The sequence below is a fragment of the Rhipicephalus sanguineus genome, chromosome 1, assembly GCF_013339695.2.
Source record: "Rhipicephalus sanguineus isolate Rsan-2018 chromosome 1, BIME_Rsan_1.4, whole genome shotgun sequence".
NCBI classification, from domain to species: Eukaryota; Metazoa; Arthropoda; class Arachnida; order Ixodida; family Ixodidae; genus Rhipicephalus; species Rhipicephalus sanguineus.
This window is the reverse complement of record NC_051176.1, coordinates 84,077,434-84,091,022: the sequence shown is the minus strand read 5'-3', so window position 1 is coordinate 84,091,022 and position 13,589 is coordinate 84,077,434.

Genomic DNA, 13,589 nt, shown 5'->3' with positions numbered 1-13,589 from the left:
GTTGGATGTGACGCATGGTGTGTTATTACGCATGTGTGGCATGGTATATATATTGCTTTGGATTTGCAAGAATAAAGTCAGTTGCGAGTTGACGCTCTTTCCTTTCGCCTTTTCTTCTCGGTGGTTTGCGTCGTCGAATTTTCTTGTAATCTTTTAGCATTTTTTTTTCAACGAGAAAACATGTGCAACACAGAAACATCTCAGACGTATTGTACAGTTGCATAAAGCGTCGCAGGACGCCGCCGCTATTGGCGCTATTGCCGCTTTTAGCTGACATTATACGTAGCGATTAGTAATACGAAAAATATTTAAGAAGGCCTAAAAGAGGAAAAGAAATATAAGCGAAATAGAGAGGTGGTTGTGTGTCAAACATTCACATTGAATGAGTACAGAAACACACTACAGAAGGCGCCCTTAATAGCTATGAGCATGAAGTATCGTCAACTTACCTGTTCAGACAATAGAAAATTCAGTGCCTATGGAAAATTGCCAGAAACGGCTCGTTGGGACGCTCATGAGTAAACGGGAGCATTCAGTAAAACAACGTTTCTCGGATCTCCTTCCTAATATCTTTAAGATGGCTTCTAATGATTTCCATTATTATAATGCAAAGTCAATTTCGCTATTTTCCTAAGCGGTAAGCAGAACGTTTTGTACTGTATGCTCAAGCACGCCCACATAATTATATATTTGTTTTCAAAATCACCTTGGTAACGTGTAAATGTGTTAACAGTAGTAGAAATAAAGCAGACAGAAGAATAAAGCAGAGATCTTATTTTGGGAGCGCGTTACAAAAGACCTACTGCAGTGACCAGACCGGACAAACAGTGCAGAGACCTGGGTAATGTATGGGATGCAAAATGACAGCTAAGACAGCACTTGTGCAAATAATGACATAATGATTTCATGAATTCTTTGAACAAATGTAGCAGTTGGTACTTTGAACAAATGTAGCAGGACGTGAAAAATACGGTACGCCAAGATATTTTCCCTTAGGTAAATGCTTGCTCTTTTAGATCTAGCTTCAGTACCCGTGGCGCTAAAGTTGTTAGAAGCTTATATGCATATAAGTTAATTCATTGCATGCAAGTCAAACTTACATCCACGAGATCCTTCCAATCGTTGATATGTAAAATTTACACGACGCAAACCAACCCCATTCTTGCACGCATCACATTTCGTTACGGAGCAAGACGCAAGACGCAAGAAAATCTTCAATATCGACACTGTAGCAATATCAAAATTTGCACGATAGACGCCGCACGCAGTGGAGTACGCGGCGCAGGACAGTTGCTAAGAGCAAGTGTCGCGGCAGTGGCGCAACTAAAAAGCAAAGAGATCGAGAAAACAAAAGGTATGTGGGCTGGGCGTAGACGTCCGCGCACTTGTCTTCCTGATCTTCTACCCTCTCTGGACGACTCTGGCGTAAAAATAAAATAACGTCAGTGCCCTTAGACTTATTGAGATCGCTTAGCGGCACCAGTACCACCTTGAGAAGCGGAGATTGGCCAGCGATTATTGTTTCGCACGGTTGTGTTGCGATAGAAGTATCTTGTATCTTAAGATACACGATACATTATCGAATGTATCGGAAATACAGATACAGATACTCGTCTTTCGAGACGTATCGCGATACAGATACAAGATACCCATAGAGTATCTAAGATAGTATCTAAGATACATGTATCTTCGATACTGCCCAGCACTGCATAAAACCAACCAGCCAAAAGCCGGTCCGCAAGATAGACGCTCATGCAACCGTTTCCCGGAGAACAAACCCGGTGTCGTTTCCTCAACGTTTCCCTTTTCTGTTCAATTATTGGTGCTATTATTCTTGTTTCTTATTAATGTGGTTTAACGTCCCAAAGCAACTCAGGCTATGAAAGACGCCGTAGTGGAGGGCTCCGGGTAATTTCGACCACCTGGGGTTCTTTACCGTGTCCTGACATCGCACCATGCATGGGCTACTAGCATTTCGCCTCAACTTCCGCGGCCTGGATCGAACACTCGTGTTTCGGGTCAGCTGTTGAGCGCTTCTTTCCATAGGGTTTCTATTTCAGCGACCCTGATAATGCCAAATAATTGTTTACGTAGCCCGTAAAAAAAAAAAACTTTTTATTATTGTTATTTCATCGCCTAGCACCATAATATTGAGACTGGCTTCCAGATTGTCCAAATACATTACTACAGAGGGATAAATAAATAAAGAAGAAATCAATAAGAACAACTCACTTAACAACACATACAGCTGTAACGTATTGCTGTTTAACCAATTTAACCTTTCAGGACGCTTAAAGGGGCCCTGCAACACTTTTTCAGCGTGGTCAGAAAACGCTGCTGATCGGTAGTCGAGGCTCCCGAGAACACGCAAGCCAAACATTATAGCGCGGCACGGGCCTGGAATTTACAATTAGGCAATTCTCAGAGGAGCTAGAAATCTTTCCCTCTTCTTTCTACAAATGGTGCCATATATACCACAGTGACCGCGCCATATACCTAAATTCACGACCATTGATTGATTGATTGATTGAAAACTTTATTGTTATATATACAATGTTCTCTCGCTTATTGGCTCCAGCACTATGGTGTCAAAAGAAAAGAGAGAGAAAAAGGAATAAAAAGGTGATTTTCTCAAACTGGTCAGCTTGTTGTGCTTGTTATTGCTGGGCAGGAGATGGCCGTCCTGTGCAACTGGCTGATTGGAGAATCGTGAGCTGTATAGTTACGGCGGCCACCACGGGAGGCCGCCCCGCGCTCGCGCACAGGCTCGCGATCACACTGAAGGTAAGGCGCACGTTCGAAGAAAATAAATAAAATGTGCTAAAGGTCATGATGCGTGCGTGACGTAACTTCTTTCAACCGTGTCAACCCTCCCTGCTTAGCTTACAGCGCGCTCGTCGGGACGAGAGAAGAGAGAAAACAATTACAGCGAGCGACAAATCTCTGTAACTTCGCTGGTACTTGACGGATTCTAAGACTTCTTGCGGCAGTCGATTCGTGAGGCAATCAACTCCTTTAATGAGGTCATTCGATGGTTACTTGAAAAAGTGTTGCGGGGCCCCTTTAAGTATAGTAAGCAAGGAACAACCTATATTGCCATAACTTTAAAACATGGTTCTTCAAAAAGGAAACTGGCATAGCATATCGTAGCTTACGGAATTCCAATCCACCTCGCGGTGCTTTCCACTTAATACTTCCTAGAAAACTTCCATGCTTTCCGCAAGCTCTAATTCTAAAAACTACACAAACGCCTCTATAGAATATGTCGCGGATGCGTTAAAGTCGCGCTACTTTGAACAGTTAACGTTCCTGTTTTGTGTCTCTAACAACTAAATGAACTGTAGCACAGTAGACGTGTATGCATGCAAGCGTCTGTCCAGATGCACTCGGCTTTTGATGGCGTCGTTACTTTGTCAGCACGACATACAAAATCTAAAAGCGCAAGATGGCGGCGACCATGAATCGAAAATACGATAGCATGCATTTAACGAAAGAAAAATCTGTGATCTCCAACTTGGGAGCCAATACCTGAACGCTCCACTCCCGAATAACACATGTTTATTTAGGTTCCCAAATGTTGGGGACTTTATTAACATGGTGTCTCAATAATCTCTTCAAGTAAAAATCGCGAGCATGGTATCACACATATGGATTCTTGCAATTAGGAGTGACAACTAAACCATTTATTTCTTTTCCATTCACACTTTCCGACAATTTCCGGTTCCAGATGTCTTGGTATACCATTTTTCACGTAGTTCTGTTAACTTTGCTTTTGAACCTCCATCGTCGGGCACTACTGATGATCATTGGTACCTGCGAAGAAAGTATTGGGCGTTAAGCCAGTGTCAGATCGCGTAGCTGGCTTCATGCATGATTTGTATTCGATGCAGATCATATATTTCTCCAACGTTTTACTAGACAACGATACCGAATCGCAGTGTATGCATTTTGATTGTTATTAATCTTATTTATCTGATTCATTAACACTACCGTTTCAATCGGGGTTATAACACCTTCGTGTGGAAGCGCCGGCACTGTGTTCAGATGCAACAAGGGTGGATTCGACTGCGTATTTTATACGTTCGCAAGTAAATAAATAGCAATTCCTTGTGCAGTATATCAACCCCTCGCGAATCAAATAAAATAGCTCCCACACTGCGAAAACACAGGGAGTACTTTGAGCGCCGCTTGCGCCAATACCTGCACCCTCGTTTCATATTTCAGCCCCCCTCGACCCCCCTCCCTTTTTTTTTTTTTTTTTTTTGAGGTGCAGCTTTCACAATCCACCTGCCTGGGAGTGCATGGGAACTCCCGAAGAAGAGTGATCGTAACAGGTCGCCGTATCCGCCGTGGTTATGGTGCTCGAAGGCTGACCCGAAGGTCGCGGGACCGAATCCCGGCTGCGGCGGCTGCATTTTCGATGGAGGCGAAAATGCTAGAGGCCCGTGTACTTAAATTTAGGTGCATTTTGAAAAACACCACTGGTCGAAATTTCCGGAGCCCTCCACTACGTCGTCCCTCATAATCATATCGTGGTTTTGGGACGTAAAACCCAGATATTATTATTAAAGAGTTTTAGCAAGTTACGGAAATACGGTACGCAAATACGCTGCCGTATGACACCGGTCATCCACCTTTGCCGGTGAAGGCACGCCAACACCACAAATGCTTTTTCAAAAATTACTCTGGCGTTGTCACGCCCCATTCTTGCCCGTCAGCCTACGCATTGTTAATGAGACACCTGTCGTTCGGGGGACGCACTGTCACTGGAACGGGGAGCGGCAAAAACACAACGAGCTGGAAAGGAGGAACGTTACCGTACTGCCTTATCGTATTTGCGTACCGTATTACCGTAACTCGCTAAAACACTCTATTAACAGGTCGCCGTCACAGCGTGAACATTGGCGACACTCTCTTGGGCCCGATAAAATGTTTGTGAGTAAACGTGGACTGCGGTGCTTTCCGAAAGATCCGAAGACTGAAGTTAGTGAGCTTCCAGAACGTTTACTGTTACGCAACGAGCCCGAACACGATAATATACGCTAAAAGCCATTAACTTGCACTGACAGTGGGGTTTCGGCGCGAAATTTAAAAAGAAAGTTGATGTTATGAAGATGTTACAACGAGACTAACCAAGATTGTTTTTTAAAAGAATGGTAAATTAACTTATTTAGCGTTTCTTTTTAGTATCTCTTTATGAAACAGCTATACTTGCGCGGAAGGTGTCCAGCGCTCCTTTCATTTTTAAAACAAAGGAAGCGCTGGAATTTTATTTTCCTTTGTTTTCGTTGATATTCTGATACACTGGTTCAATTTGTATTTTGTCTTCTTGATTAGTAATCAGGGCTGGGCAGTATCGCGATACAAGAGTATCGCGATAGTATTTCAGAGATACTTTTGAGTATCTGTATTTCTGTATCGAGATGCATTTGAAAAGTGTATTTGTATCTCGGTAGTGAAATACTTGCACGATGTATCGCTTGTATCGCGATACAATGCAGGACACGGGTATCTCGTTACATTTTCTTTTTGTCGGAAATCAGTTGACGCATGTTTCCAAGGGGGTCTGACTGTTTTTTTTCATTTGTTTTGTGCCAAGACAAGCAAAGGCGTGCCGCCGGTAGCCAACAGAAAGGGTGGCGATGGTTTCCCCTCAAGCACAGAATGGCCCATGTGGTAAAGCGCGCGACGCCGCAGACGGCAGAATCGCGGAGGCAGTGTTGTCGGCCTCTACCGACGAAAGTCGATGTCTCCCAAGGCCAGTGCAGCTCGCCTAGTTTTTTTCGGGTGGCAAACCATTACTTCTTGACCCCCTACGCGGATACCGCCTTGGAACAGAGGCTTTGCAATGCTTCGAGTGCGTTCAGTTCTCAAAGCGGCGGCACTTCTAACAGCAGTTTCGATGGTCGCGGCGGAAGTGACTAGAAGATGGCTGTCTTTATCGTGCTTTCAGCCACCTCTCCAGCGTGTCAGGGTGTGTTCCTAATTGATCACAAGCGTGAAACGGTCTTTTGTGGTACCAGGCTCCCCCACCGCCGGAGGCGACTTCGCCTGTTGCGGCTTACTGAAATGGGTGCTTGTAGCTTCGGTGGTGGTGACATCTTTATTGAAAAGTGACCCTTTCGGCCCAGGCGACGAGTTCTTGCTGTACTTTCTGATGGGGCGCTCTCAGCAGCTGTCCCTGATTCCACGTCAGTTTAGAGAGCTTGCAGGAGCGACATGGGAGGGCTTAGACCCTCTCACCCCCAAAGAACGTGATTTTAAGAAGCCAATTTTTGGATTGTGCAGTTTCAACATATTGGGCTCCATTGCGCGTATGTAATTATGACCGGCCTATATAGGCAGCGGAATCCTCAGTCGTCTGACCCGGCGCCGACCGGGCCAGACGGCTGAGGATATCGAAAATGGGGACCGATGTGGGCTTCTGAGCGGTCAGATGAACCCACGTGAAGGAGGAAGTGTTTCGGTATCTAGATGGTCCGAGAAGAGATGTCGCCGCGCTCCAGGGCTGTCCGGCCATGAAGGTGGTATTTATTCACTATAACACGAATTTGTACCCGATTGCACCGCTAGACAGACTTTTTTCTTTCGCGTGTCTTGTGCTGAGGCCGAATCGACGGTGTCTAGAAGACAGCATGTTTCAGAAGCTGACATAGCAACCTAGTCAGCAAAGCCGATCTTATGTGCAAAGTAAATGTATACCTTTTCTCAATTCACTGGTGTCAATTAGTGATTCGAGTGGTTTGCTTAAACTGTGCTATTTCTAGCATAGCTCATTTAGTTGTCACCAAGCATGTCGATTTCTGTGCCCAATGCTTGTTACTGTAGCTGTGAAATAGTGTACTTTTTTATTGCGATTGATATGTGTAATTATGTCATTAATACTAATTATGTACTTTGTAAGCCCCCTCCCCCTCTGTGATGTCTTAATGGCGCTGAGGGTACTGTAATAAACAAATGAACTAAAAGTTTCAATGTACTGCAACTTTATTTACAATGCTGCACTTATGTCCTAGCGGAGTAGCATCATCTTTGAAATAAAGAAGTATTCTAGTATCTGTATTGCAGTATCTGTATTCCGGAATACTTTTTTCGTCATATTGCAAAAGTATCTCCGAAATATCCCGTTACGCTAAAGCCAAATGTATCTCAGTATCTGTATTTTAGGCTTCCAGTCCATGTATTTCGATATCTGTATTCCGGAATACTTTTCCGAGTATCTCTGCCCAGCCCTGTTAGTAATGTACGCTGAGAATTATTTTTTTTGCCTTGTTCTGTTCATTGCTGTTTTATCGTCGCATGCAATATTGATCGTGACAAATGTCTGAAGTACTGTCTGAAATGTCTGAAACCCCGAACCTTGATGTTAGCACACAATTTTGATTACCTCATGCCCTGCATTTGCTACGTAATGCGTAATTTCTTTGTCTACTGATTCATGATTGCCGGTTCTCGTTGAGCTGATAGTTATTTTCTTGTTTAGTTGTGTCTGTTAAGTGCTATGTCGTGATATTCATTTTAGTGCCACCTCCCTCTCCCCATCCGCCCGACGTAATGCCTTCTGGGATTTTTTAAGGCGCCCGAATAAAAAAATTAAAAAATAAGGAGGTTGCCATGTTCACCTGGGACGGGCCCACAGGGAAAGTGAGCCTATTCAATGGTCTGCTTATCCCTGACCGGGACACTCATTTAAGGGGACACAGGCCTCCTCCTGGTTCCTGTAAAAGCCGTCAGCGCAGAAACAGCCATAGACGCAGTCAGGAATGCAAATGGGTCCCACGACGGGCTGCTCGCACGTGGCTTCTCTACAGCTGCTGCTCGCACAGTGTTTCCATGTCTCGTTCGGCGGGCATCTTCCGGGTGTCCTTCGCGCTGCGGGAAAGGAGTAAGTGTAGACAGAGGTACATACTCGCCGCCGCAGTTCAGTAGGAGGCGATGCAGCCGACGCATGACCAGGAGGAAACATATACGACGATGGGACCGAATGTGTTTCGCTGTAATGAAGTGTTTTTTTTTCTTTTTGCAAACTGGCAATTTTTTTCTATCAGCGTTGACTACCTTATCAGCGACTTTACGATAACCTTTTATTTATTACTTGCTAACTAACTTTCATACGAATTTATTTATTCTAGATATTACGTTGGGATGATATTGCCGGCTTTACACAAAAGTGCAAGTCTCTATGGCTCAATGCTCAATCCTAACTATGAAAAAGTGACATCGACATTTATGGCTCTAAAACTATGGAATGGTTTACGCAAAGCGTCTTATAAAACAATTAAACCTTCTTGAAGTTATCCAACACAATTAAGTCTTCATCATTATTTCATGCAATTAAACGCACCCGTAAGCTTTTTTTTTCACATGTATAACGAAATTTTTGCGTTCGTTGCACTGCCTTTAAGACTTTTAAGTATTGCATGTTTATGTCTCGACAATTGCGCTTCCCTTAATTATTTGTTTTTTCTTTGCTGTATTTACCATTTTGCCATTCGTATAAATTGAAAGTATTTTTTTTGCACTACAAGATTTTTTGCCGACATTTTTACTTCATTCAATTAATTTTGCTTTCTCAAAATAATGTGATTTTGTTTGTTTTTAGTCGGATATACTACTTGAGAATGAAATGTTCATTGTTGAATTAATTCGAAATTATTATATTGGAGAATTATTTCAGTAATCTAGTTAATGTTGCGCCATCGGTGGCGCGGTCAGAGCTCAAACGCTCGTATTCCTGACAAAGAGCTCGGATTCCATCCTCGTGGGGAATGTTAGTGTAAATTCAACGCATATCTAGAGTAAACAAGATGGATCCTTCAGGAGCAGTTAAGTCAGCAATGTCGCTTAAGGAATGGCCAGAATCTTTGATGTAGGAGGAGAAAGTTTGCGGAATATGGCTAATGAGGTTTTCAAAAAAAAAACAGGAAATCTTTTCGGAACCTATAGCCGACACTATTGGTCTCCCGGGGTTGCCTGCCTTGTGAAGTTTTGGCAGCAGAGAGAGCCTTCCTGCTACAGGACTTAGCGGGAGCGAGAAAGGCATGTCTTTGTTAGTTTATTTTTTATCTACCACGAGTTGTTCGATTTCTCCTTTTGTAACAAATTTAAATCGAATGGTGGGGTCATTTTCCAAGCGTCTCTAGAAGGTATCGTCACGCAGCTGCCTGCAAGCCTCAGATATGTGGTCCTCTAGATTCATAAGCACTATCGCGGCTCCTTTGTCAGCTTGTTTGATAACAATATCTGCATTGTTGGCCAGGCTCTTTATTGCCTCACTTTCTTTAGAGGAAATGTTGCTCTTAAACGGTTGCTGTTTATTTGTAAATTTCAAGTAAATCACGCTCGACCGCTTCTATATATAAATCTAGGCATTTGTCGCGTTGAGCTGGGGGCGTCCATCGCTTATTAGAAAACGAAGGAGCATTATCGGACGTGAGCATACTAAGGAAAAGTTCTCGTAGTCTCGTATTGTGGGCGAAGTTATCTACATCTTGTAGCAACTGAAATTCGTTATATCCACCAGACGCAGGGCAAAAATTAAGACCGCGTGATAATACAGATTTCTCTTCAACTGACAAAGAATGGTTGGAAAGGTTTACTATGTTATGCTCGGGTGTCCGACAGGGTCCTTCCGACGTGGCCCGTGACGCGACAGTCGTTAGACAGGTCGGCACAGGCACTTTATCACGGATAAGTTTGTTCATCTTAATCTTAGCAATCTCATCTTGCTTCTTTAGGCGATATGCCTCGAGTAGGACTATTTCTTCTGGTGATAATAGTGATAGGGAAAGCAGCTGCCTGGGTTCAGTGTTAGACAAAGATTTTGCAGAGTCGCCACAGTGATTTAAGACGATGCGGGTCAAGTCCAAGGACGCTTTTTTTAGTGCATCATCCCATTTTGCTTGGTTAATGGGTGACAATACAACGACTGGACGATGTACAATCATGAGACCAGGTGCCAATGATACGGACGAGTAAACATTCAACGTAGAAACATGCATTTCTGATCGTATCCTGTTTTCAACTACATTTCCATATATATATATATATATATATATATATATATATATATATATATATATATATATATATATATATATATATATATAGTAATTTCTCCTGCAAGGCCGCGCACTCCAGAATGACGTCATGAGCCGGACAGTCAGTGACCCCGACTTCGGGGAGCACTGCCGAGTGTTTGAGCGGGACTATTTCTTTGGTCGCGGAGGCGATCGGCTGCCGCGCTTCGGTGATTTGGGAAGGACCTCTCCAGACTTCTTAGGTGGTAGGCGAATATAGGTCGCTGTTTTTTGTACGTCTCCGCATGTACTGGTATCAACCGCGGGCCCTGTTGGTGTCGTTGACTCTGGGATTTTCGCCTGTGTATTATTTCGATTTCTTCATTGTGTGTAACGAATAAGAAACTGAAGGTTAAATACCCATATTGCGGATTACTTGCCTAAGTGCATGAGCTCCCGTATAAATCAGGCATGGGGAGACCACCCCAAAGACGATGCCTGAATGAAAACAAAATAAAGATGTTTATTCTCTCTCTCGAATGTATTATGTCAAATTGTTTCCAAATCGCTATATCTTTCTTAGTTATTTTTTATAGTTCCAGCCTTGAATAAGACGAGTCCACTTGTCGAAACGTCGGCTCCAGCACCCACCCCTTGTTTACGGATTTTTTCATCAATACTTATTTTTTATGTGTTTCAAAGCTGGGGGTGTAAAGAAGGGGTGCCAATTCCACGCGTGACTGCAGCGCTCACGAGCGGTTTATCATAAACTGACTCTACTACGTGGCTTAACATGGTAACCGAGATAAATATCACAAGGCGCTGGTTTTGCTGTAAGTAGCCGCTGCGACCAAGCGGCCGTGTGACACTGCTATGTGAGCCGTCACCATTGCTTATGGCTACAATGCAAAATGCCCTCATAGCCCTTTCGGGGCGCAGCTCGCGCGTCGTTTGCCTGCTGCAGCAGGAAATGAAACGCGGAAAAAAAAGCTCGGAAAGATGTAGCGAGATAAAAACAGACATACATAATTATTGCGTCTATGATGCACCGTTTTACATGGTAGGTCAGGAATTTATGCCGGTATATAGCAATGTGTGATTTCTTCGTAGTATTTAGTGAATCAATGCTAAAGAGAAAAAAATAACTAGTTCACTCAAGGCGCTGGCTAGCAAAACTACTTTAGCCGCGTCGTCCTATGGCATTGCCCTTCTCTTAATTAGCTTCTAACTAGTTAGCCGTACGCACTGAATATATAAAAGCAGCCACGCCACTCTTTGCACAGGTCTTTGGCTGTAGCGTAGTCGAACTCTCTCTCTCTGTATGTGTGTACGTGCGTGCGCGCGGTGGTGGGGGGGTGCCGCACTTCTGACCACGGCAGCCGCATTTCGATGGCGGCGAAATGCAAGGGCGCCCACATGCACTTAGATTTAGGTGCACGTTAAATAACCCCAAGTGATCAAAATTAATCGGGACCTCCGATAAACCACCACCCCCCTCCCCTCGCGAGAGCCAAAGGAGGCTCTTTGCCATATCGTGAATGTTCGCTTTTTCACTTTACTGCATTCGCCTGTACGCTACCCTACAAGCTAGAAAAGAAGCGACTGTTGTTCTCCTTATCTTTCTGTGCGCCTGCTTCTCGCTTTTGCGCTCTGTTTTTTTACGATGGATTCGTACCAACTGGCCCAGCTTACTACACTCCAGGGAAGAGAAGTAGCAGGGTCATTCCACGCCAACTGTCCCAGTCGGGGCGCTCGACAAAAATCATTTTCTCTGAAAAAACCTGAGAAAATTACACACGTATAGACATTAGTTCTGCAGTATTTTCCCAAAATATTTTGAGCGGCAAAAATTTTCCGGCCGCGTGAGCGCCATTTGAACTTCTCGATATGGTGAAAAACCAGGTACGAAAAAAAAATTCGCTATAAATGGACCGTTTCGCACATTCATTCGAAACTTGCTTTTTTGTGTTTTTAGGGCATTGAGCTTTTATTATAGGACAGTTGCTTAGAGTAGCTTTATATTTTTCACTCCTTGGCGCGTAGGTAAAATTGAGTAAATTGCTGCGTTTTCGAGAATTTTTTTACAAAAGACGATTCCAGACCAAGTACATCAATTATTTTCATAGAACTCTCCATAAAACGTACTATTTTCTAAAGTTTTTGTTTTGCCTGTATGTGGCCCACAGACTCTAAAATAAAATACTGAACTTGGGAAAAACGCTACATTGGCCTATGTTCAGACGTCTGTAGCACCCTAAGGTGGTCCAAGAAAAAATAAGCGAAAAAGCGCATACGATTGAGAATCATAACACCTTCGTCCACAAAAAGTTTAATCGAAGTAGTTTTTGTTTTAGTCAAGAAAAAAATGTTTGAAGTTTAGTCCCACCATTGCATTATATTGCTATGGGGGCAGTGCAAACCGACTGAATTTACTGCATAAAAAAAAGAGGTAGTGTATTCGTAGCGCATCGTTTCCAGCTCCTTTTGTTAGTACTTTATAATGTATATTACATATCAAGGAGATGATAAACAGAGCTAAAAATATAACAATACCATTGGCTTAGATGCCGAAATTTCCCAATAATGAATCGCGTTACTTATTGCATTGTTTACGCACACCGGAGGCGGAGGCGGTGGCGCCGGACAACTACGCCACAAAAATAGGTTGTTGTGATCTCATAACAGCTGTAAAACAATGCATGCTACCAGACAGACAAATTCTACTTGAACCAAAATCTGCTGCCTCCAACCATTCAAATAAGGATGTGAAAAATAGCTTGGCATATCCCGTCCGTAGTGTCAAGGACGATGGACGGAATGCGTGAATACGCGGCGCGTTGTCACATCATGTGCCGTTCGTTGAGGAATACTTTGATGAACTCCGTTTGGATCCGCTATAAATGACCACGCTTACGCCTCCTTTCTCCGGTTTACATGAACTTTGAGACTTAACTTATTTTGACGCCAATTGATTCTCAGAGCCGCATGCAATAAGTAACGCGATTCATTATTGGGGAATTTAGGCATCTAAGTCAATGGTATTGTTATATTTTTACCTCTGTTTATCTCCTTGATATGTAATATATATTACAAAGTACTAACAAAAAGAACTGAAAAGCATGTGCTACGAATACACTGCCTATTTTTTTATGCAGTAAATTCAGTCGGTTTGTACTGCCCCCATAGCAACATAATGCAACGGTAGGACTAAACTTCAAAAAATTTTTTCTTGACTAAAACAAAAACTACTTCGATTAAACCTTCTGTGGACGAAGGTGTTGTGATTCTCAATCGTATGCGCTTTTCCGCTTATTTTTTCTTGGACCACCTTAGGGTGCTACAGACGTCTGAACATAGGCCAATGTAGCGTTTTTTCCAAGTTCAGGATTTTATTTTAGAGCCTGTGCGCCACACACAGGCAAACCAGAAACTTTAAAAGATAGTACGTTTTATGGAGAGTTCTATAAAAATAATTGATGTACTTGGTGTACAATCGTCTTTTGTGAAAAAATTCCCGAAAACACAGCAATTTACTCAATTTTACCTACGCGCCAAGGAGTGAAAAATATA